Source organism: Phoca vitulina, unplaced genomic scaffold (genome assembly GCF_004348235.1).
Source record: "Phoca vitulina isolate PV1807 unplaced genomic scaffold, GSC_HSeal_1.0 scaffold18, whole genome shotgun sequence".
NCBI classification, from domain to species: Eukaryota; Metazoa; Chordata; class Mammalia; order Carnivora; family Phocidae; genus Phoca; species Phoca vitulina.
In genome coordinates this window covers 16,969,967-16,995,898 of record NW_022589721.1, presented here as the reverse complement: position 1 = coordinate 16,995,898, position 25,932 = coordinate 16,969,967, and the positions used below count along the sequence as shown (strand labels likewise).

Here is a 25,932-nt window from a genome sequence, read left to right as displayed (position 1 = left end):
AGGTTACATGAAGAAACCTCAAATTTATGTTACCCTCATTCAAAAGGTATAATATGGAATTAACTGGATTAAGAGAAATTAATTAATTGTCTTGGTGGTACTAGTGATACCCTGTGAGTACAAACACTTCAAAGTGACAATTTCTAGAGAATTTTAGGGATATTCAAGCTAAGAGGCTTATACATATCTCCATGAAATAAGTCTCTCTACCTCTCTATCTCATCATGTAAGTAACTTAATATGAGACAAAGGGTGGAAGGAAGATAATATTCTAAATTTATATAATACTACATTGTGGACCATCTGATCAACGCTTAGTTTCAAGTGGCAGACCCCACCTTGAAGAGGGTCAAAATATAGTGAGAGAGGATGCTCAGCCCATAGGCCCGAGGAAAAATCCAGTCAAATGTGAGAGTTGCATTACCTAAGAGGTGCAAACCAGTCCATATGATCCCAGACTGCCTGGCTTGGTAGCGTGATGCTTGGTAATTTTGCTTCATGGGTCACTGGATCAACCTGGCTTCGGCCTGTGAGTAGATGAAAGCTACTGGCAGCAGCAGATGATTTAATGCTCTGAATGAAACGAAGCAGTCAGCCCAGCTCAGGTCTGCTCAGTCTCTGTTTCTTCCCATAGCAGTAGGCAGTCATTAGCACCCTTGTTGACGGTCTTTGCGGAAAGGCCAAGGTCATAGGACGCCCGGAGACTAAAACCACATCTCACCTTGGTGGTCCCTCCAGCACAGAGCTGGAGAGGTGAGAAATCTTGTTCTGCCATTTGGTCTCGTTAGACATCTTTAATTTCCAGTAACATGCTTCTTTCTCAAGGACCCTGGAGTCAAGAGTTCAAACGAGCCCTAGAAGGAAACAAAAAATATTTGTAAAGTCTCTTTGCTTGGTCATTTTTCTTTCGCAACATTTCTAAGGACACAGTCTTAAGTCAAATTCTTTTGGGGACATTTTCAGTAGAGGAAAATTTTGAACAGCTGAGTTCTGTTTGAATTTGTAGGATTTATTTTGAAATCGTTAAGTTGGAAAGACAATAAATTACAGTGTGGAATTTTAGAAGACCTCATAATGGTAGAAAATTAGAGCTGAGCAAAGTGACCTCTCCCCACTATTTTAAATATTTAGATCTCTGGAGAAAAGACCAGGTGGTGTCACAGAATCAGAGACTGGAAACTGCAGAGGACAACAGTGCAAGGGGCTAGGAGGCGTGCATCTTAGTCCCAACTCTGCCATTTACAAGCATTATGAGCTTCAGAAAAATAGCCAAGATGAGCTAGATGGACTTCCATCTCTGACATCCCATGGTGCAGATTTTTCCTAAGCAGATAAAATATTTCTATACTAATTTTACCAGTACAATATCTACATGGGTTAATATATGTAAAGCACTTGGCAAGAAGTCTGGAATATAATAAGTGCTATATAATTTTTTTGTTTTCATATTATTTTTGCTATTATTATTATTATTAAAAATGCTAAAGTACCCAAAACACATTATAAAGGAGTTTTAAGAAACTAAAACTCCAGCCCTGGTCTGGACACTTTTTTTCCATTAAAATATAAAAGATTGAAACGTCATACATAATAGGTGATCATTTTCCAAACTGTGGTTCATGGGAGTGATAATCTTTCAAATACTTCTCTGTTAAATCATTCCTTATATGAAAAGAAAATTGGGTAGATGTTGCCTTCATCTTCTTCTTAGAAAGTAGCCCTGCATATTAGCTTATCAAGGACTCAAAGCATTCTTGAGGAAAGAAATCTATTCAGTTTGGCATAATTTAGCATTCCCAAACTTATTTGGTGATAAAACCTCTTTAGTGCATAATATTTACATAGCTCTCCCACTGAACCACACAGACCTTTTCCAACAGTAGAGGAATTGAGTCTTGGTCTCAACATTTGAATATTCCCACCACCTTAGACAGGCACTTAGTAGGTGCCAGAAGCTGTGCTAAGATATTTATAGTAATGATCTCAATTAATCCTTAAAACTCTGGAGGTCAGTGGTTTCATGAAGTCTTTGCCTGTAAGCAAGGGGAAGCTCAGAGGTGTTTAGTATCTCATATATAAGATTATACAACCAGGAGAGAACTGTCAGTTTTCAGGACCTCTAAGACATTCTGAATGACTGCAAGTAAGTGAAAGAATGAGCAAATGCTTCCTTACTTGGGCTGGAGTGAGGGCTGAGCTTAGACTGTGCTCACTGAGGGAACTTTGAGCCTCCCAAATGATCCCAGAAGGTGGAGCTAAGGAATTGAGACAAGGGAGGGGAAGCCAAGCTACAGAATCCCTGAGTCACAGCCCGAACCAGTTAGGGAGGGAGGGAGTTCTCCGTTTGCAGAATATATATATGTAGAAACTGGAGATACCATCACTTTCCTACATTTCTTCCTGTCTTCACGTATGTGTTCTATGTATGTTTGCCCACAGTAGAAGTATAGAGTCCACTAGCTCTTAGCCAAAAGGCACTATATTATATTTAACTAATGGGACACTTGCTATAATAGGAATGCCACCCATATCAGAAAGTCTGGGTCCCACACTTTTTTGGTCTCAGCAGGTCAGGTCTTGCTGATAGGGCCTTCTTCTCGCCACAGGTGTTGATAAGCTCTGCCTACAACTCCTGGTTTGCATCCAGGCAGAGAAACTTCTGTGACAGTCATGTGGGGATGACGGAGATCTCAGCTCTGAAGTCACTGACAAGTTCCAATTGCTTAGCTGGAGTCAGATTTATAGTTTTTATAGCATTGGAGACTGTTTATAATGACCAAAGGCCAATTACCCATGGTAAATCCAATCGCATAACATAGTTAATTTTCTAGTTGTTAACAACAAAGGAGAAAGTGGAAAGTTTACATGCTAGATTTCATTAGTAGATAAAGTTTGAGATTTCCAAATAATCCTCAGATATGTCCATTAGTTACTGTGTAAGAAAGTAAATCCAGTTTCTCCAGATATTCTGATTGTTCAAGAGTAATCAGAAAAATATCCTCACTTGCAAATATATTGTCAATTATTTTAAATTTTGTAACAATTTCCTTCAGGGGAAGAAAGCCATTTGCTTCATCTGGCTCATCAGCTAACAGATAGCAACTTTAACTATATATGGTTTTCTTTATTTGTGTGTGTTTAGTCATGCAGAAAGAATCTTCTGTGGTCATTATAAGGTCTTAAGTAAAAGAACTCCATAAGTATTGTAAATGTTGAAATTGTGAGTCCTAGTAACTTGCAGGATCAAGACCTTAGCAGAACCAGTCAAGGAACACCACCTAAAGTTTTGTTTATAAAGCGTATTTATTTATGTCTAGGCACATTAGATGTTACACTTGGCCAATATATTTAACATTTTACGTACTTCATCTGTACATTGGGAAACTCAGTCTGTAAGATACCTGAATATACTTTGATCTAGAATTTATGCTATTTGAGATCTATACACAGGTTAAAAGAAAAAAGGTGTGGATTGCATGCTATGGGAGACAATTGGGTAAATTACCTCATGATGAGAATTTCTCCACCAAATACGGTTTCTGTAAAGTGTAAAAATATAAGAAGGTCAATGGGGATTTAACTGTTGTTTCTTATTCTTTACTTTTTTGAATATAGCAAGAATATATTTCTCTTTTAATTTTAGGCATTTGAATATTTTAGTTATATAAGTAATACTTGAATGAGGGAATCTAAAGCATCTAAAGTAAAATTATTAGTCTCCACAGAGAAAAGCCCACATCCCTGAAAGCCATTACTAAGAATTTTGTTTCAGTCCACAGTTTTTTTTCCCTTTGCTTATTCAAGTATATATGTACTTATGTAGGGATTGTTGATTTGCTTTTCTTACAAATAAAGAATAGCATTAAATATTTTATCTTATAATTTCCTATATTCATTTTACCTGACACCCTTCCTACATAAGTATGTATTGACTTCTATATACATTTGGTCTACTACATTCTTTTTGATAACTGTATAGTATTCCATAATTCAGATGATCTAAATTTATTCCCTAATTTGTTCCTGTTCCATAATTTGGAAGCACTAAATTTTTAGCCATTTTCCTATTTATAGAATTTATATTGTTTCTAACTTCTTAAAATCAAAAACATGCTGCAATTATTTTTAGAATTTGATAAACTGATTCTGAAGTCCATGTGGGAGAAAAATATTTAAGAATTGTCTAAGAGTCTTAAAACACAACAGTGGTGACATGGTGAGAAGATTTATTGTTTACTGAAACTTAATATCAAGGAACTGAATTCAAAAGCCAGAAAATAATCTACTTCCTGAGAAGAACTTAGTCAATGAAACAGCTCATGTATAAGTCAGTGGGGAAGTTTTGGATTTACCAGCAATTGATACTAAGGTAAGCACTGGAAGAAAATAAATGAAGCCCCAATTGTGTGTCCCTAGACAAATATAAATTCAAAACAGAAGCTTCAATCAGAAAAATAAATGTATTTAAAAAAAGTAAGTTGTGAATGTACATAACTTTGAAGTAAAGGGAAGCTTGGTAAGGAAGATGGAAACAAAATATATAAAGGAAAAATAAAATACCAGATGAAATCATAAAATAATAAAACAACAAAAACAAAAAAAAAAACCCTTTGAATAAGAGCAGGCAACTTAATCAAATTAAAAGAACAATTATAGGCTGAAAGAAGATATTTGCTACACACACAAAAGTGGTTAATCTTGTTAAGATACAAGTAGTTCTTCAAATTAGTAAGAACATTGTATATAGCCCAAGGAGAATTGATATTCAGGGAAATGAAAACAAAAGCAACAATAAAATAAAACTTTTGGCCCTTCAGATTGGCAAAAATGTAAGATCATGTTAGTGCCCAGTGTTCATGAGATTACAAGAAAAACAATACTTTCATATACCATTTCTCAAGAGCAGTGATGAGTCTGGAAATTTCTGTAAATTTTGGAAAATAAATCTGGCTATATAACTGAAGTATACATATCATTGGATCTAATACCCCACTTCTGGGAAATTATTTCTCAGAAAATACTTACAAGTGTATAATGATTCTTTTCAAACAGGAATTTGGTTTATTGTCTCCTGGGAAAAATAAACAAGCATTCAAAAAACTAGGGTTCCTGAACACAACTATGATTTCCTTTTGATGTTCCTGTTTCTCTGTACCAGAAAACCATAGGAGAAAAAATGTCAACAAAGTGAGCCTTTTGCTCTTATTATTCAATAGAGATGCTAGTAAGAAAGAGGGGAAAAGCTAAGCAAATAAAAATGGTCATGAGAGGGACTTGGGCAGGAAGCTAAGGGTTTGCAATGTAGCGAGGATCATTGACTGAGGCAGGTACGAACAAATGAGTAAAATAATCCTGCCCCCCACTAGTTGCAACTGCATGGAGAAAGATAGACATGCGTAGAGATGAGGCAAGGTACTAAAAAAATATTATAATGGATTAGTTGAAAGAGCAGTCACAGTGCAAATATCAGCAAATCTCAGGGTCAAATTCTCAGCAGTTTAATTTCTTAGTTAATTTTTCAAGAGATACAACATAAGTCAATCCAATTTTGGCTCGACAATGTATAACCAGAAAAATAAACTCACAGTGGTCAACCACACAACCTTTCAGGGATCCTATGTATTAATTCAATCTGTACTGAGTTAAAGGGAAAAGATAATTAAACATATACACATATACACACACACTTCAAGAAACCAAAATACCTAATGACTATTGAACAAAGAAACAGCACTAAATATATTGTAGTGTTTGTCTGAATGGAGTTGATCAAATATGAGTAACTACTATTTTTCATGTATTTTGTTAGACATCAAGATAAAAAGATGAAGAGAGACATGGCACATTTTATCACAAGAGAATCAATACCTTTTATCATGACAGAATTGTATCAAAATAGATTCATATATCTACATCTGCTGATGTCTTACAAAGGAGAAATGGGGAGCTGATTCAGAGTGGTAAAGAAAAGGTCTAAATCTGCCCCCTTATCTCTACAGTTATCCCTAATATGTCTGATTCAGCATTTATGTCCCCTAGATTCTTCTTAGAGATATAAGACAGGGTCCCTTTTTTTTGTCAAGAGGCCCACTTTCTACACTTTTCCTCAGTCTTTTACTGGTTTTACTGGTCACAAATAACAGGAACAAAATGTCTGCTCTTTACTGAGTGTTTATGGGGTCGAGGACTGTGCCAAGCATTTTATGTAAGTGAACTTCTCTCATTTTCACCACTGTGAGGTTTGTATTTTATGCATGTTATAGATTAAGGAAACCCAGAGGCTCGAAGTTATTAATAGCTTGGGAAGGATCATACCACTATCACATGGCAGAGATGGTCCTCAGATCCATGTGTGTTCCACTGCAAAACCTATGACATATTTAAGCATGTTGATAGTCTACTGCCTCAAGACAGAATATAGACCACTATGATTTTACCTGCGTACACACTTCTCTACTTCATGACATCTTGGCCAATTTTTTTTCTTCCCCCTTATGACCAGGTCTGTAGATTAGGGTTAGTTTGCATGACTATTTAACTCAGGAGCTAATGAACTAAATATTCTCCACCGCTCTTGGCTTTTTTAGAGGATCTAATGTCAAAATGCTATTCTAGGTTCAGGAAGGTAAAATAAAAATGAAAATATTTAGAAGTTGGTAAGTTACAGGTCCTTTGTTAAAGGAAGATTTGATTTGTCTATTTCTGCCAAAGAAAGACTGAAGACACACAATGCCTGACTGGTTTTGATGTCTATTAGATGGATTTCTCTTAAGAAGTTCAGATAATCTCTGATATTTATATAGTGGCAATCATATCCCTGGCACTTAGCAATAGCCAGAGAGAGATTAGATAAAAGACCCTTAAGAGATTAGTGTAATATAACCCAGACTTTGACGCATCTGTTCTCTGTTGGCCTTCGAAATCAGGCCCCACATTCCATTTTTCATAGTAAATCCAAGGTATATTTTAGGATCCTATACTATGATTATTTTTTCTAATAAGTTGCTCTTAATACTATTGTCTTTGTGCCTGGATCTTCCTTGACATAAAATTTTTAAACATTTAATTCTATTTTATTTTATTAATTCAATATCATAATGCGAAGGCTCTTTAATTATGTACCAAACTATTGAGAAGGACCTCTATCTTAGCCACTTACTTAAAGAAAAAAAAAGATTAATTAAATTCATCTCCTTATCCTCAGACTCTATCCACATTTTTCCAGAACACTCCATTTCTCTTCAACCCACTTCGTTTCTCTTCAATCCACAGTAATTGGGGCAAAAGGGATGGTTGGTGATTGGCTAAAAGTGTTGGGATAAAAAGCAAGCCTTTCCACAACCTTTTGATTATTTTTACAGATTGCCCAATGTTCCTTTTTAAAGACCGCTACATTTCTTAAAAGCCCAGACTGATTGCTTGTACTAATCCTAATGTATATCTAAGCATTTTGGCCTCTTGGCCCAGTTTCTAAGTTTGAAATTGAATGAATATTGAACCTTCCCAGGTTTCTTGCTCTCCCACTCCTTCATACACCCATTAACACACATACACACAGGCCTTTTTGGTCAGTATATGTTCCCTAAGGTTCAAAGCATCTCATTAAAATACCCACACACTTTCTTAACCACTACTACCCTTCCTGGTATCAAAAGGAATGCACTCCTTCCATAGATTTTTCTTACAAAAATACTTTAATATATGTATATGTAATTATGTAATAATATATATAAAATCAGTTTACAACCAGTTTCTCCTATATAATATTTTTAGTTTTATGTCCAGTTCATTATAATCTCAATCCATGTAGCACTTCCTATCTGAAACAATGTCTTTGATGAAAGATTTGACATGAGTTTTGGCACCCAGTAGTATAATCATAACTTTCAATCAGCCTATTTTTTGACATGGCCCACCTCTTTATTTTCATTGTAACTATTATTAACTAATATTAGTCCAAAAAACGTAAAGTTACTAAGAGGAGTGTGAAATCACTAAAAGATTATTCTGAAAATTCTTTTTTTCTTCTTTTGACAAAGAAAGAGGGCAAGAAGCTAAACTGCCTCCTCCGAGGTTTGAACTCAGGACCCTCAGATTATGAGACTAACACACTGCTTACTGCACGAGGAGGCTAGCTAGAAGCTCCTTTATCTGTGTACATCTCTCTGCTGACACACAAACAGACAATATCATCATTTTCCTTCAAAGACTGAAAACCAGTAGAACACTAGAATCATCAAGTTTCTTTTACTGTCCTCAAAATACATTTCAGTGATGGCTCAAATTATCATTCAGAATCAAAGTTGTTTTAATTATGTACATGCAATTTTCTAGTTGGAGATGCAATACACCAAGGGAGAGCTAACCACTGTTTTCATGTGACCTTTCTCTTATATTAAGCTTCTTGTTTTTAGAGATCCAGGACTGAGACCATAGTGGGAACATTTTTAGAAGAGGATGGGTTGCAAAATGTTCACTGTCCTGATATTTAATATTACTTAATTGTAAAGAATATAGTTCCATTTTGTTCCTTATCCAGAGTCACATGATTAGCATTCTTTTGAAGACTTGCTAACATGGTCTTGGTTGAACAACAATGCCATGCCAGGCAGATTACATAAGGTAATTTCTGCAGCCTTCTAAACCTACTAGTAGTTTAGGATGATTTTTCCCTGTACATTTTCTCTACTTTCCTTACTGCCTAGTTAGATGAAAAGAGAGACTAAGGTGTTTCCTGTCCTAGCAGGTAGAAGAATCAGTAGGTGCAAATCAAGGAAGCTGGAACAAAGAAATTCAGACTGGCAGACCTGAGTTGAATGAGGGAGGGACTTTCTTTTTAACTTCTCTGCGGGGCCATATGTGTGTTAGATGGAATCCCAATGTGAAGTTAACTTCATGGATGAAGGACATTGATTTAAAAGAGACTGTATATTATTTAATTTTCCTACTCACACATCCTCAAGATTCTTATTTTACTTTACAAAATAGGCACCAATGATTTGCCTTTTAACCCACAGCTCCCTGAATTGTCATTTTGGAGTTATCAGATTCATATTGTCCCGTGGTATAGTCTCAGCATTGTTTTTTTTTTTTTTTTAAGATTTTATTTTTATTTATTTTTTGACAGACAGAGACACAGCGAGAGAGGGAACACAAGCAGGGGGAGTGGGAGAGGGAGAAGCAGGCTTTCTGCCGAGTGGGGAGCCCGACGCGGGGCTCGATCCCAGGACCCTGGGATCATGACCTGAGCCGAAGGCAGACGCTTAACGCCTGAGCCACCCAGGTGCCCCTCAGCATTGTTTTTTTAAGAGTTCGGAATTTAAAGTTAATTTGGCAGTAAGTTGTCCTATCAAAACCAATGCTGTCCAGAGGGCAGGGAAAACTTAGTTATTTTGTTTTCGGAAAGAAAAAAAGAAGTATATAACCATATCATTTTATAGAATTCATACCTGCTCTGGAATGCCAAAAACAAAACACCAGGAATGGATCAAAGAGAAGAAAAAGAGGTTCAGCACAGGAACATGACTGAGGATGGACACCCTACCAGGCAGAAGGTGTGTTCAGTGCTTTCGTATTCTGGAAAATAACTGATTTAGTAAACTATTGTGTTACGGATAGAAATCCCAACCACGACACCATCAAGTATTTCTGTTGTTTGTTGGAAGGCCCTGGCAAAGTTGATTGGTCAAGTTGCTCAGGTTTTGTCTACTGAACTAGAGTGTAAGCTCCTGTAGGTCAGGAATTACAGTAATTGTTTTTTTCTGTGTGTCTCTTTTAGAAGCTACTTAAAAGATGCTCTCTGCTTCACAGACCTGTAAAATGGCCCTGCCCAAATCCGCCCTCACTCAAGTCCCTAGACACACTCCTGATTGGGGGCAGAGGGCAAATTGGACATCAAAGAGTTGCCAAAGGCTTTTCTGCTGTGCAAGCCTGAGGAGCTCTTGGTTCTTTGATCTCTGCTTCCATCCCCTCCCCCACCCTGCCCCCACATGTACCTCAGGGTCGATCTTCCTTGGCCCCACCCTGTGTCTCTGCTATCCTCAGCATCTCTCACAGAAGACCCCTGACATCCTGGTCTACATTAAGGAACAAAATTCAACAAGAGTGCAAACAATCAACCTTCTAATCCAGACAAGCTGCTATCCTTGGCCTTTGGCTCCCTTATCTGAATAGAGAAAACATTTGGTGAAATCTTTCCAACCTCGGGAAAAAATCAGAAGCCTTTTTCCCCCCCTCTTCATTTAATATAGAACCCAGATTCTATTGCTAGTGCTATCTTTGGCTCATCTGCAAAAGAACCAAGAGTGAACAATTCTGGGGAGCCAAATCTGAAGTTTATATGCCTCCACCTATGTAATTCTTGAAAATCAAATTTTAAAAATTAAATGTAAGTCAGTTGTCAATGAATCTGTCCTGAAAGTGCAGCATTTCATTAACTGCAACGGAGAAGTAAATGATGCTTTCTTTTGAGAACAAAGTGATAAGTTTATAGTCAAAAAGTATCCTAAATGTCAGAATGTCTAACACACAATGCAATAAGAACAGTTGAAAATAAACTTCACTTCCATCAAGAAAGGTTAGGTTCAATATGCATTTTGTCTTGAATGTATGAGATGTTTTAGAATCTACTTTAATGAAAGAGAATAGATAATCACTAGCTTTGATGTTATAGATTTCAAAAGCCCAGAGGAAGAGAACTAACCCTCAATACCTTCTGGGGACTCTACTCTGTATGGGAAGGTCAGTTGGGTCCTGGAATCAGCAGATGGTATCCACACTGGATTGATCCCTTAAGTCAAGGCTACCATATCACATCACTCAAGTCTGTTTTGCTAAATAATAGTTGAATAACCTCATCATCAATACGCTTCTCCAAAGGTTGGCTTATCTTTGATTGATAAGCCATTGATTAGCTTAATCTTTATTCAACTGATATGCACTTCTTTGTACCAAGTTCTATGGTAGGTGTAAGGAGCAATAGAGCAAAACTGAAACATTTACTACCAAATTGTATTTACAACTGCAGTTGCGTCCTATGGTTTTTTTCTATTATTATCTGAGAATTAAAAGTTTCGTAGAAGGCTCATCATGTGGGACAATCAGTTCTTCCTCCTAAGGAGAAACTGAAAAGTTTTCAATGGAGCTTTAAATACCCAGGCATGACTTCTAAGCAGGGAGATGTTTCAAATCAGATAAAACAGTAGAGTATATTCATCTCTAAATGAGTGTAAAGCTCTCTCCTTTGACCCTTCATAACTATTCTGGCACCTTTCAGCCATTAGATGTAGATGCTTCCCAAAGTTCTACCTTTGGTCTTCAGATAGAGGATAGAGAGATGTTCTTTCTTCTTATCCACGCATACCCCATCTATTGTCACCTCAAAGCAAATGGCTCAGACCTCAACATGTACCTCTTTTATGTCCAGTTCGTCCCTCAAATAGCACCTCAGCCCAATGCCTACCCTCACTACCCTGTTTAAAGTGACAAATATTCTCTGCCTCTGCACAAATCTCATTACCATTGCTCTATTTTTTCATACCATTTAAATATACCAAATAATCCAATGATTGCTTATTTTTCATATTCTACTTTCTCCCTACCTGTTAAACAATGTAAGCTCAAGGAGAGCAGGGATTTTGTCTGGTTTGTGTCTGGTGTATAGCAAATGTCTTAGAAAAATTCCTGGCACACAGTAGTCCCTCAAAAATATTCTTTGAATATATGAAGAAAGCAACTCCAACTCCTGAATCAACTATTTTTAAGTGTCTTACTGTTTTATTAGGTTCAAAATTTGTGTTCCACATATGACTCCTTTTACATTTTTCCCCATTATCTCTTGTGAGTCAACAGGTGTTGACCATGCTTCATTAATGATGACTCTCATGTCCTTCTCTTGAATTCTATTCCCACGGCCAGAGCCTCATTGAAACTCTCAGTTTTGCTCTCCCATTTGAACACAACAGCCTTCTAACTGGTTTCCTTTACTCCAGTTTTTCCCTTTTATACCTCATTTTATACACTGCTGCCTTCCTAAATATAGCCTTACTATGTGATAGCTGATCACAGATTCCTTCATCAAATATTTATCAAGAGCAAATATGTGCCAGGCAAGGACTGAAAAGACAGAATGTCTCTTCATTTGTAGAGTTTATTTTCCTAGTTCATTACCCTTCAGGAACTCCTCCTGGTCTATGAAGTAAGGTCTGGCTATTATGTTGCCTTGAAAACTCTCCACATTGATCTCATCAAACCTTCCCATCTTCATTCCCATTTTATAACCCTCTATGTAGTCATGCACTAGTCAAATCATAGCATATATGAACAGTTTTGCTCCAGATCTCTGAGTTCACACTGGTTTCTCCCTGTGTGATAAACTCTGATTCCCTCTATCCTATAAGAATCCTACACATGAAGTCTTCTCTGATTAATTTGGAAATTATTTTTCTCTTTTTCTTCTTGTCCATTTCTGCAGTTTAAAAAAATACATATTATATAGTACTTTTATGCTATTTATTAGTCTACATGTCTTACCTACCACAATAGATTAGAACCTCCTTGAGGCCAGAAACCCTGCCTCAATTTCTTGAACTTCCCACAGTACTTGGTGCTCTGCTTTGTACTTAGGCACTCAATAATGTTTATTGAATAGAAGAAACATAAGATATCTTTTATTTCTTCCAACCTATGTTATACTGAATTTAAACTCAATGTTAGTGATAACTATTCACCCTCAAGCAAATATTGCAATATCCCTATCCAGATATCCTGACAGAAATTCTATTAGATTAAAAATCCAAGTTTGTAAGTCAAAAGATTTCAGCTTAATTCTGGCTTTATCAATTCTTGTGTACTTTTTAAAAAAGATTTATTTATTTATTTATTTGAGAGCAAGAGCATGCAAGTGATGGGAAGGGGCAGAGAAAGAGAATCTTAAGCAGACTCTCCACGTAGCATGGAGCCCAATGACATGGGGCTTGATCCCATGACCCTGAGATCATGACCTGAGCCAAAATCAAGGGTCAGATATTTAACCATCTGGGCCACCCAGGTGCCCCACTTATTGTGTATTTTGAACAGTTATTTTTTCCTCTGTGTGCCCCATTTTCCTCATTAGTAAAGATGGGCAAAAATTAATACTAAGCTCCCAGACTTATTTAATACTTAAATGAGATTAATGAATATATGACAATTAACACATCTGACATTTATTTAATGATAGCTATTATTATTACTGCACAAATAGTGTCAAGGTCATCTCTTTACTCCTCCCTTCCTCCTTTCTCCAGAGTTGTTACTCCTGATTCCATGATTATGTCATGCTCTATCCTATCCCTTCCTGCTTCCTGCCTCCCCCCAAACAAATAACCCTCCTTTTGTTCCTATTCCAGACATATGCTTCTACTAGAAGCCAGCTCAAACTTACCTTCTTCATGGAACCACCTTGGTTTCTTTAGTCAATATTGAGTTTACTCCTCTCTGAACTATCAGAAAATTTAGGAGGAAATACCATATACCCATTCCTTCTATATACACTCTGTTATTAGGTACTTATTTTGGCAAATTTATTTTTGTCTCCCCAAATTCATTACATGATATTTCATAGGAAGGCAATATGTATATTTTTATATAAATGTATATAATATGAATATAATTTATATTATTTATATCTTATATTTTATATAAATAATATATATCTTGAATTCTCCATAATATCTAGCACAATTCTTTATAGTTATAGTAGGAAGTATGCATGAGACTTAGGAGCATGAGATGTTAGTTACAAAGAGCTGGGTTTAAATACTGTGATTTAAAAAAAAATAAGCAATCTTGGACAAGCTAGGTAATCTTTTTGAGACTCACATGTTTTCATATGGACAATGGAATAATAATGCTTACATTGCTGGATAGATGCTATGATTGAAGTAGAAGATACATGTAAGTATTTAACACAATGTCTGAAACCCAGTAGACATTTCATAAATAGAACTTGTGATCATCACTGTTATTACTATTGTCAGTTAATTAATTCCTAAAGTGGCATGAAGCAGAGATTAATCCATGATACCACAAAACCCATTTTCACTAAAAACTGAATTTGTCATATGCTATATATAAAATTTCCTTAGATACATATTTACTTATTTCCCTCTCTTAATTTTTTTCGGTAAGTCCATGAGGCTTTCTATTTGCTTTGTAATGAAAATAAAAGCAAAAATTGGAGGAAAAAAAGAAACTTGTTATCTTGTGTCTGGCTTTAATTTAAAAATCATTTTGTCAAACTGGAAGTGTTCAGAAGGACAAAGCAATTTTTTCCCATCATTAGGGTGCAGTAAATCTGTCCTGAAAAATGAAACCTTTTAAACGAGCATTTCCCAAAGCTCCCTAAAGTTCATTATTGGTTTAGAATCTTTTTGCTATGTTGACTAAGAACCTTTGAGACAGGACTTAGAAACTCTTAAATGCCCAGATCTTATGTGGAACGATAGTAACATCTTAGCCTCTAAAATGCCACGATGGTGGTTTTTCACTGTTGAATTGAATGACTGCTAAGATGATGTCTACTTGCCTCGTAAATGTCTGAAACAGAACAAACAGGATATGGAAGAAAGAAACTGGTGTCTTCAATTGTCATGGGTTGGTTCATCTGTAAGGCAGTAATGAATTTGCTCTGTTCAAAAATTCTGAATTTCACACTTACATCCCTGGCTGCTTCATCACAGAGGGCACAAGAAATGTTTTGCAGGGCTGGAAAACTGGAGAGAGACCAATTCAAATAGCCCCCAGTAAGGACCCTGGGATTCCCAACTTTTAGATAATAAGACATAGAAAGTGTCAGCCAAACAGGGACAGAGCTTCACATAGCTCTTGATTGACAAGTGTAAAGTTGTCCTGATTTGAGATATATTCTAAACTGTGTCACATTTTTTTCATGTTATTCTATTGGTCACAAACTTTAAAAGTGATCTTGAGTGTTAATTTCTTAATTCTTCTATAACTCATTCAAAAAATGGCTTGGATCCTTTTACATATCAGATAGCTAGGTAAAATGTTACCAGAATACCTCTACAATTACACTTATATCATGAAAACATTTCTGATTATGATTAATTAAGAAGAGCTTGGGGGGCCTGGGTGGCTCAGTCAATTGAGTGTCTGACTCTTGGTTTCAGCTCAGGTCATAATCTCAGGGTTGTGAGATCAAGCCCCAAGTTGGGCTCCATGTTCAGTGCAGAGCCTGCTTGAGAGTCTTTACCTCTGCCCCTCCCCCCTCTTTCAAATAAATGAATGAATAAAATCTTAAAAAAAAAATAAGAGCTTGGATTGAAATCTATCTCTATCTTCTACTAGGTACATTATCGTGATCAATGTATTTGCCCTATGTAGGTTCTATTTTCCTTTTTGTTGGTGAGCCATCAAATCAATAACATTACAAGGCAGCATTACATTGAGGGCTGTTATAAAAGACAATAGAACCAAGATGGATTTGCTTATGTTAAGCCCCATGTCACTAAACCAAGACTTAATTATAATTTCAGCTCTCCCATAAATGGAACCTTAAACTAGTCAGTGAGGAATCGCCTGATCAGCATTATTCGGCAATTTGCCTAATAGACCCTGTATCCCCTAAAGGAAGGTAACTGTAATAACCAACCCACTTCTTGGTCTACTATAATTTCCTCATTCCCACTCCCTTCTGCCACTCATTTTGTATAGCTCCTTGCAGCTCCTTTCTATCTGCTAGATTGGATGCTGCTCAATTTGTTTTTTGTTTTTTTGTTTTTGTTTTTGATGCTGCTCAATTTGAATCAATTTTGTTCCACTAAACACTTAAAATTTTCAATGTGCCTCAATTTATCTTGTTAACAGTGCTAAATGAAAAATCTAAGAGATACAAGAATTAAGGTGAAAGATGGAATCCTGTCAGCTGGTGCACTCTGAGAAGGTTTCAAAAAGAGGGCATAATTTGAGTTGGGCTTGAAGAGATGGATATAAATATAGTTGGTCACTGGAAAGGAAAAGGCAGGACTTTCTATTAGAAGGGATAATGTTGCTCAGTTGACACTGATTCAGGCTGGCTAAACACGTGAATTCAAGTAAGAGATTGGAAAGGCACTTGAAACCTTGAAGAATAGGACAAAAGTAGTAGAGTTTTATTCATGAAGAACATAGATTTTGAACTCAGATATATCTCAATTTGAATCCTGGCTTTGCCAATTTCCAGAGACTGGAATCTGTACAATTTATTTGGCCAATATGTATCTCAGTTTCTCAAACTGTAGTGTAAAAATAATAATAACTTTCAAGAATGCTGATGGAATTAGAAAAGATAAAAACATAATTTTTTTAGCACATTACATGCTAGATATACTAGTTATTTAATATGGACCCTCCATCAGTCCACCCTCTAGATCCATTACCGGCCTTTCTCTGCCTTGTTGTGTGACCTGAAGGCTGACTTCTGTAGACAGCATCACCTGTGTCCCACACCCTCTGACTCCTGGCCGGGCTTGGCTAATGGAAGGCACCGGCAGGAGATTTGAAAATGGGAAGAGGTACAAGCCATGGTATGTTTTTCTCTGCTCAGGCAGTGGCTGTGTCCTTTCATGACAACAGCTCATGTAGGTCAGGCGCTTCTCCGTGGCTCCAGATACCATCAGGCTCTCATAACATAATTTCTTTCCCTTCTCAGGCAACTTCTTTTGATGTTAGTCTCCAGTTGCTCCAACGTTCCTCATTATTTCCCTAATGTTGTCCAGACTTTAAAAGAAGTCCTTTCATTAAAGTCTTGTTCTGTTTCTTACTGGGACTCTGAAATATACTGGATATGTCTTAGTTCCATTCTTATTATTTTAATAGCAATGGAAGCCACAAGCCACCATGAACACAGAATGATAGGAGCCATGCTTTAGGATGTTTAAAGCTGGTATATAGGATAGATTCTGAGGAAGGAAGAAGAGGGAGACCAAAAATAATTTTAATATAAAAAATAGAATTCTAGCTGATCATTTTTAAAGGTCAGAGAAAGCGTGATGAGATACTGCAATTTATAAGAAGTATGTATGTATGGTCATTCAGATGATCAAATTATATTTCTTGTATGTATTTGCTTTTCATCCACAGTTCCTGGCTCACAGCTCCCTTGAAATTTCCTGAGTGATAAGAGAAATGGAAACATCTTTTGTTATACTATTTGGTCTCAGCTCCTGTAAACACTTCAGGGCCAGAAAGGTGAAATGGGTGTCTTGTTATTCAAAACCAACCCTCTCCACCATAATTGGGTTTATGTTAACGAAGATCACTTTTGGAAAGCACCTAACTGATGGGGACTGGTTGCCAGTGGGACCAACCAGGAAGAGAGGGTTGAAACTTTCTGTCCCACCTCCTTATTTCTGGAAATGGGAGAAGGGCTAGAGGTTGAATCAACCACCAACAGCCATTGAGTTAATCAATCATGCCTGTGTAATGAAACCTCCATAAAAAACGAAAAAAGGAAGGGGTTTGGAGACCATGTTGGGGAACCAGAATGCTTCCACATGCCACCATGCTGGGCCCCAGGCCCACAAGGACAGAAGTTCCTTTGTTCTGGACCTTGTGCTATGTATCTCTTCATCTAGTTGTTGACTCACATCCATTAATATCCATCATATTGATTAGGTCCCTGGCAGTTGGTACTGCCTCTTGTTCTTTTTTTTGAGGTGAGTTTTTCCGCTTTGTCATTTTGTCCAGAAAAGAATAGATGAATGAGAGAACAAAATGATAAAAGGGTAACAACGACCCCAGAAAAATATACACTAAATAAATCAGAAGAGACCTGAAACCAGGGGGATAAGGAAAAAAATATATATATATATATGATCAGGTTGGTGAATACAACAGAGCCACACACTAGATTTTGGGTGTATTTTGGTCTGTTAGAAGAAACTGCCTCCCAAAATTTTAAGGAAAGAAAAACTTATATATATACAAAAATAAAGGTAAGTACGATGAAGGGATGGAATATGACTGTAAAGATGAAAATTAAAAAAGATTTTAAAAAAGGAATTGATAAGAAGTTGGTTGAAAAAAGAAAGAAGAAAAATTTAAAAAAAAAAAAAGGAAGGAATGTGATCAGGTGGGAGACTAGAACAAAGCCATACACTAGATTTAGGGTATATTTTGGTCTGTTAGAAGAAACTGTATCCCAAAATTTTAAAGAAAGAAAAACATATATATTTTAAAGAAAGAAAAAAAATATATATATACAAAAATATATATATATAATATATATATATAAATTGTATATATATATATATATATATATATACAAAAAATAAAGGTTAAATACAATGAAGGGATAGAATATGACTGTATAATTGAAAATTAAAAAAGATTTTTAAAAAGGAATTGATAAGGTAAGATGGTTGAAAAAGCAAAGAAAAATAAAAAAAAAAAGAAATAGAAAAATAAAATTAAAAAGATTAACTTTGAAAGACCAAAGAATCATGGGGAAAAAGCCATGAATTCTATGTGCAGTATTCCCCTAGTGCTGGAGTTTTACAGTTCTCATTGATCAGTAAACTTGGTCTTGGCTGGATGTTCTTGCCGATTTTCTGGGGGAGGGGTCTGTTGCAGTGATTTTCAAATGTCTTTGCCAGAGGTGGAATTGCACCGCCCTTGCCAGGGGCCAGCCTAAGTAATTTGCTCAGGTTTGCTCGGTAGCTTTTGTTCCCTGAAAGCTTTCTGTACAGCTTTAGAGGATGAGAATGAAAATGGCAGCTACCCTACAACCCAGCAATTGCACTACTGGGTATTTACCCCAAAGATACAAATGTAGGGATCTGAAGGGGCACATGCACTCCAATGTTTATAGCAGCAATGTCCACAATAGCCAAACTATGGAAAGAGCCAAGATGTCCATCAACAGATGAATGGATAAAGAAGATGTGGTATATATATACAATGGAGTATTATGCAGCCATCAAAAAAATGAAATCTTGCCATTTGCTACGATGTGGATGGAACTAGAGGGTATTATGCTAAGCGAAATAAGTCAATCAGAGGAAGACAATTATCATATGATCTCACTGATATGTGGAATTTGAGAAACAAGGCAGAGGATCATAGGGGAAGGGAGGGAAAAATGAAACAAGATGAAACCAGAGAGGGAAACAAAACATAAGAGACTCTTAATCTCAGGAAACAAACTGAGGGTTGCTGGAGTGGAGGGGGGTGGGAGGGGTGGGACGGCTGGGTGGTGGACATTGGGGAGGATATGTGCTATGGTGAGCACTATGAATTGTATAAAACTGATGAATCACAGACCTATATCCCTGAAACAAATAGTACATTATATGTTAATAAAAAGGAAAAGAAAAAGGGCAAAATAGAAAAAAAATATATATCCTTTGTAATAAATCATTAAATAATGAATAAATTAGTTTCTTGAGTAATGTGAGCCATTCTAAGAAATTAATCAAATCCAAGGAGGGGGTCATTGGCACTTCCAATTTGTGGCCGGTCTAACAGAAACACAGGAAAAAGTCCGGGCTTATGATTGGAGTTCAGGGTGGACAGCAGTTGGAGGACTGAGCCCTTTACCTTTAGTGGGATCTGATGTTATATCCGATTAGGCAGTGTCAGAACTTAGCTGAATTAAATCAAATTCTCAAACACCTTACCGGTGTGTGAGAATTGCCTGTTGATGTGAGGAAGCCTACACACACACATACACACACACACATACACACAAGTTGGAATTGGGTCCAATAACCTAAAACAGGTGGTAACCACAAAAATGCTGAGTAAGTGATGAGTGGTCATCATTGCCAAACACAGTGAGTAGTGAGGGGAAAGAACCCACAATGAATTCAAAGATGACCTTTAGGTATATGAGCTTTTTCACCAAATGTCTGACTTTTACCCAGATATTTACTAATTAAATCAAACCTAAAGAGTTTTTAACTGCTCATCAGAATTTCAATTTGTGCCAGCAGAGCGAGTAGATCATAGTCTTCACTGTCTTTTATTACTTGAGTAGAACCAAGGGAGAAAGAAGGAAACTAAAAAAGTAAGCACAGTCTGGCAAGCTTGGAAAACATTCAGCGATTGCAAGGCTAATTAATAATCCGAAGCATAATCCCAACTCCTGGTATCCAAACACCTATTAAATTCTCATTCTCATATCAACAATTTTATGAAGTATGTTGTGTATTTGTGTATGTATTTAAGCCTTCAAAATGACCCTAGGATTTATAATTCTTTTCACCATTGTTAAAGGGGAGAAACAAAGGATAATGAAAGTTAAGGTGTGTGTGTACATGTGTATATGTGTGTGAGAGTGCATTTTATGTTCTTTCATATATTTGTGTGTGTGTATATATATATATTTCTATTTTTTTCTTCTGATTATAAAAGCTTTGTTCAAAGCAGAAAATTTTGAAGCCACATAAAAGCACAAAGAAAAGAGATTAAAATATGACCTCACTGATATGAGGAATTCTTAATCTCAGGAAACAAACTGAGGGTTGCTGGAGTGGGGGGTGGGGTGGGAGGGATGGGGTGACTGGGTGATGGACACTGGGGAGGGTATGTGTTCTGGTAAGCGCTGTGAATTGTGCAAGACTGTTGAATCTCAGATCTGTACCTCTGAAACAAATAATGCAATATATGTTAAGAAAGAAAAAAAGAAGAAGAAGAATGTAGCAGGAGGGGAAGAATGAAGGGGGGGAAATCGGAGGGGGAGAAGAACCATGAGAGACGATGGACTCTGAAAAACAAACTGAGGGTTCTAGAGGGGAGGGGGTTGGGAGGATGGGTTAGCCTGGTGATGGGTATTGAGGAGGGCACGTTCTGCATGGAGCACTGGGTGTTATGCACAAACAATGAATCATGGAACACTATATCTAAAACTAATGATGTAATGTATGGGGATTAACATAACAATAAAAAAATTAAAATTAAAAAAAAAAAGAAAAGAGATTAAAGTTAGCCATATTCTCACTCTGAATAGTTTGGCAAATTTTTCTGCATTCTTGTGTCCAGAGAAATATGCAACTCAGGTAATATATATACACACAGACACGCACATATATTTTAATATATTTGCATACTTACATATATTCACATACATGTATACACATATCATATGCATATAGTCACATAGTTAAAATTATACTGTAACAAAAATTTTGTCATCCTTTTTTACTATTATTTACTATCATACTCCAAGTCATTCTCTCTTCTTTTTTAATCTACAAATTTTATTCTGTGCTAGGCATTGACTTTGGCACTGACTTGATTCTCTCCACACAGTCCAGAATTGGTAGATCTGAGAACTGGAAATATACTTATGATCATAAATCCCATATTCTTTCTCATATATTGCAAGTGCTTTTAGTCTGATGTCTTTCATTCCCACTCCTTAAACTAGTACAGACTTAATGCCAATATGTTGAACTGTGGGCTTGTTGTTGACCAGAGATGTCTCCACAGTATTTAACATTTGGTAATGGTTATTATGGTCCCCTCCCCGACCCCACACACCCTACCATACTAAATATCTGATTGTCACTAATTACAAACTTTGGAGAACTTCTATCGCTTTTCCCAACAGCTTGCTACCATTTAGCCTTCACCCGGAGGCTCATGCCTATCTATTTATGAAGCTGTTGCAAGAGAAAAGAAAAAGCAGGTTTCGGGGGGCATCTGTGGTCTTTCCCCTTCCGACTGTTTGCTGCTTAGGATAGACCTTCCCAAATTTCTTTTCCAGTGACAAAGTAGTCAGAGATGGCTGGGGACATTGAACATGAGATCTGGGACCAGCTCATGCCTGCTGCCTCAAATTCAACTAATAATTTTTTTCTCTTCTTTGGCATTTAGACTCTGGTTCTTCTTTCAAAGGCATTATTATAGGAATATATAATACAGTTAGGTTTTCTTATATAATTACAATTACGTGTTTCTAATAAGCACAGAGAAGGGTGAATACTTGCACTGCTGGGAAGGCTGGAGAAGGATGGGAGAACAGGGGAAAGCAGGCTTTATTTTTTATTTTTATTTTTTAAATTTTTTATTGTTACGTTAATCACCATACATTACATCATTAGTTTTTGATGTAGTGTGGAAAGGAGGCTTTAAATATAGATGAGAGAGTAGACGATCAAATGCTGGGTAGCTGGGTCATGTCAACATCATTTCTTTGAAATAAGATAAGACATTTAAAGCCCAGCACCTGGAAAACAGTAAGTGCAGGGTAAGAGTCATCTATAAATTCTCTCCAACCAATAGCTGTTTCTACAAATGTGAACCCGTTTTTGTTGTGTCAACATAGCACAACGTTAGACAAAATGTAAAACACTGAAAAAGAATATTGTTCATAATCACACCACCTGAAATTTAAAAATGATTACCATTTGTTCACATTCCCCTTTATTACTACTTTTTAAAAAAATATGCATTCACTTTTGCCTAACCTAAAAAAAATGTAGATGTGTAATGTTCCCATCCTCTTAAATGCCAATTTTAAGTCACAAATATTGACTGTGGGGGGACAGGTGACTGGGTCAGTTAATGACATACCTTAGGGAACAAAATACACCCCAAGGGACCACAGAATGGCATGCACTGGGCAGAGAATATGACAGACCTGTTGTTTATTTAACTTCGCCATAAGAACATCAGGTTATAGATGTGTGTCTAAGAATATCTCCCCACATTCTAAAACTATCCCCGCCCATGGGCCCTCCTCTCATACACAGAGCCAAAATAGGAGTAAAGAAGCCTTTCACCTGAGTTGAATCTTGAGTCTAGGTGGAATTGTGAAGACTTGGCAAGGAAGGAGTAGCTCTAAAATGTAGTGTCACAGCTTCATTTTAGACAAAATATTCACATAGTTTTCTTTTTTCAGCAAATGTGCTTAGCAATCCTTGTAAAAGCATGTAAATGAAATTTGACTAAGGTTAAGAATAGGGTAAATTTGCCTTTGATTATTAGATGACTGGAGTCTTTGGCTATTTATATATCATTTAAAAATAGGCATTGGCATATTTCTCAATGGTACCGTATAGCATAACGGCTAACTGCATTCTAATATATGTTCTGCCTTTTGTATGCTATGTGATTTTAGGCAAGTTGCTTAACCTCATTGTGCTTGGGTTTGTTGATCTGTAAAATGGAATAATAATATTACCTAGTTCGTAGGAAGGTGTGGATTAACAAAAGTAACACATGTATTATAAATACATTATATTTATAGAAAGAAAGAGAATATATTGGTGTGTGGACACATATATGTATATAAAACTTTAACAGTGTATGGCGCAAGGTCGGCACTATATAAATATTAGGATATATTTTATTGCCATTTTTATAATTATTGTTCCCCTCTTTTAGCAATGGCCCTTCATTCATCCTTTTTATCCTGTGAACAATAAAATAAATGAAATTCTCAGTACCATCTATGAGTTTCCCAGTGATCTTCAGCATCAGTTCCCGTTTTTACATTGGGTCATTGACCCCTTTACAAGCTTGTTTTACCCATATCCCAATTTCAGTGTGACAGTCCCATTGGTTACCAAATAGCTTTAGACCCTGTCTTCTTCCTGGCTGGCAGAAAGCCCATACTGATTGCATAGCTATTCTCCCTTGTGCTCAGAGAGAGTACCTCTCCCTGCCCAAGAGTTGAATAGAATCATGATCATTCTAATTCAATCATGGTTCATTCAGTTGATTCGATTTATAATTGGCTTGGTGAATGCCATGTGGCCCAACTCTGGCCAATGAAAACTAAGGAGAAGCCTTGTGACAGGGGAGAGGGGTAGGGGTGAAGGGTGTAGGGGTATGGGGAGGAGAGGGCTTAAAGACTTTCCTCCATAATGAAAAGGAGTTGTGGGAGACAATGTTTCTCTTCTACATTGTCTTCTGCTGTGAGGCCTAGAACTTATATAATACAGAAGTTTTCTTTTTTTCAAGTTTGTCTCCTCTGCTCTACTAGAAGGTCTATGAAACCAGGAAGGGTGTTCATCTTGGTAACACCACCTTACATTCCCCCACCATAATCCCAAATCTAGTGGTTGATGCGCAAATGATCCAGACCTACTCTTTGAAGCAGTCACTGATCCCCCAAACCATGAATTACTTCCTCCTCCATGTTTCTTATATATTCTGTTCGATTTGAGCAGTAGAACACCAAAGCAGATCAAAGTGCTGGCTCTAGAATCAAACTGCATGGGTTTGAATATGTACTCAACCAATTATCTCTTCCCATTGTACCTCAGTTTCCTGGTCTGCAAAATGAGGATATATGTAGTGACTATCTTTTAGGACTTGTGTGAGAATTAAATGCGTCCATGATTGTAAAACATTTTAAGTAGTGCTTGACATATAGTAAATACTTATTAAATTTGAGATATAACAATTTTATTATTACACTTATATCATTTTCATGCAATAAGGGTTTACATACCTGTTTCACCCATTGGATTATGAGGGTAGCTTGAGCTGGGATTCTGTTTTCCATTTCTCCATTGGATAGCAGATTGCTTGGCACATAGTAGGTGCTCTGTTAATGTTTCCTTAAGTGAGGAAGGAAGGAAGGAAGGGAGGGAAGGAAGGAAAAGAAAAAAAAGAAAAAGAAAAGAAAAGAAAGTACTTGGTATTTTGTGGGTTTTCCTCCCCTTGGGGTGAGGGAGAATTTACTAATCTATAAAGTGAATCTAGTTACCTATTTCTACCCACTGTCTAGAAATCAAAATCTGTCCTGAGCATTCCAAAGCCACCAACTGAGAAAGCTGAGCTATGAAGGCCTATCATTTCTACACTGTACAAATGATGCTTTCAGCAGGACAGTGCCATCATGACACAATGAACTCTATATTAGGAGTATGCAAAGCCTGTGGACATAGAAAGCCAACTGAGGCCTCTGACAACATCTCTACTGTGTGGTCACACAGCCTCGCTGGAGCCCCAGAGGAGCTGATTATATTGTAGAGACTGGTCTTCCTCAGAGCACAGAACTCCCCTTGCCATGCTAGGCCACACAAAATGATCATATTCATGAGGTCCACACAATATTACTTGTTTGGGAGTCTGAGAGCTCACCCACACCTGGGTGCTTAAACATTGGACTTATGGCCTCTTAGACTCTTCATAATAGAAGTTTGAGGATCAGCCAGACTCCTCTCATAGGAAATGGTCATTGGAAAATTTCCCCAACACATCAAAATGGGGAGAATGGATTAAACTTGGTAGATTACAGTAAGTGATCTTTCTTTTTGCTATTGTTCAAAATTATTTGGGAAGAGCTGAAATCAGATTCTGAAGCTGTGGCCTCATTCAGGGATGTGAACAAGCCTATATGCAATCTATGACTTAAGTGGAAAACTTAATCTAGTGGAAAAGACAGTTTCTTCATTCTGCAAAGTTTAATTTTTTGGCATAAACCAGAGAGAGCAGTTATATTTTCAAAGAAGCAACTCATATTTTGCGTATCTGTAGTCATGTCATCCTCCTTTGTTCTGTTTGCATTCTTTCTGCAATACTGGCCCTATCTGGCTAATTCCAACCTTCTTGGGTGAAAATCATTTCCCTCTTCTGATGTTCAGTCTGATCCAATTTCTCTTTCATCCTCTTTCATAGCCTCCTGTTCTGTTCCTACAGTATACTTGACACTATCTGTAATTACGATTTGTAATCTGGGTGTTTGTTTGAAGTCTCTCTCTCTCAATATTGTTCTGAGGACCCTCTCTACGTAAAGATATCTGGAAGACTTATTAAAATGCAGGCTCCCTGGACACCATCCCAGAATTTCAGAATCATGATCACAAGAGGTTGTCCCCAGCTATTTTTTATTGACACTAAAGTTCGAGAGTTATTCTACCAAAGTTTATGCTTTCTGAGGGCAGAGGTCATGTCCATTATCCTGAGCTCTGATATTACAGCGTAACTTCATGGCTG

General features: G+C 36.8%; 1 long non-coding RNA gene across 1 annotated transcript; it reads right to left on the bottom strand.

Moving 5' to 3' along the window:
• Positions 1–769: 769 nt before the first annotated feature.
• LOC116639432 lies at positions 770–24,524 on the bottom strand. The gene is made up of 3 exons (XR_004300838.1): positions 24,443–24,524; positions 3,506–3,539; positions 770–854 (listed from the first exon to the last, which is right to left on the bottom strand). It is a non-coding gene; the product is annotated as an uncharacterized LOC116639432 (long non-coding RNA).
• Between the last annotated feature and the right edge of the window lie 1,408 nt (positions 24,525–25,932).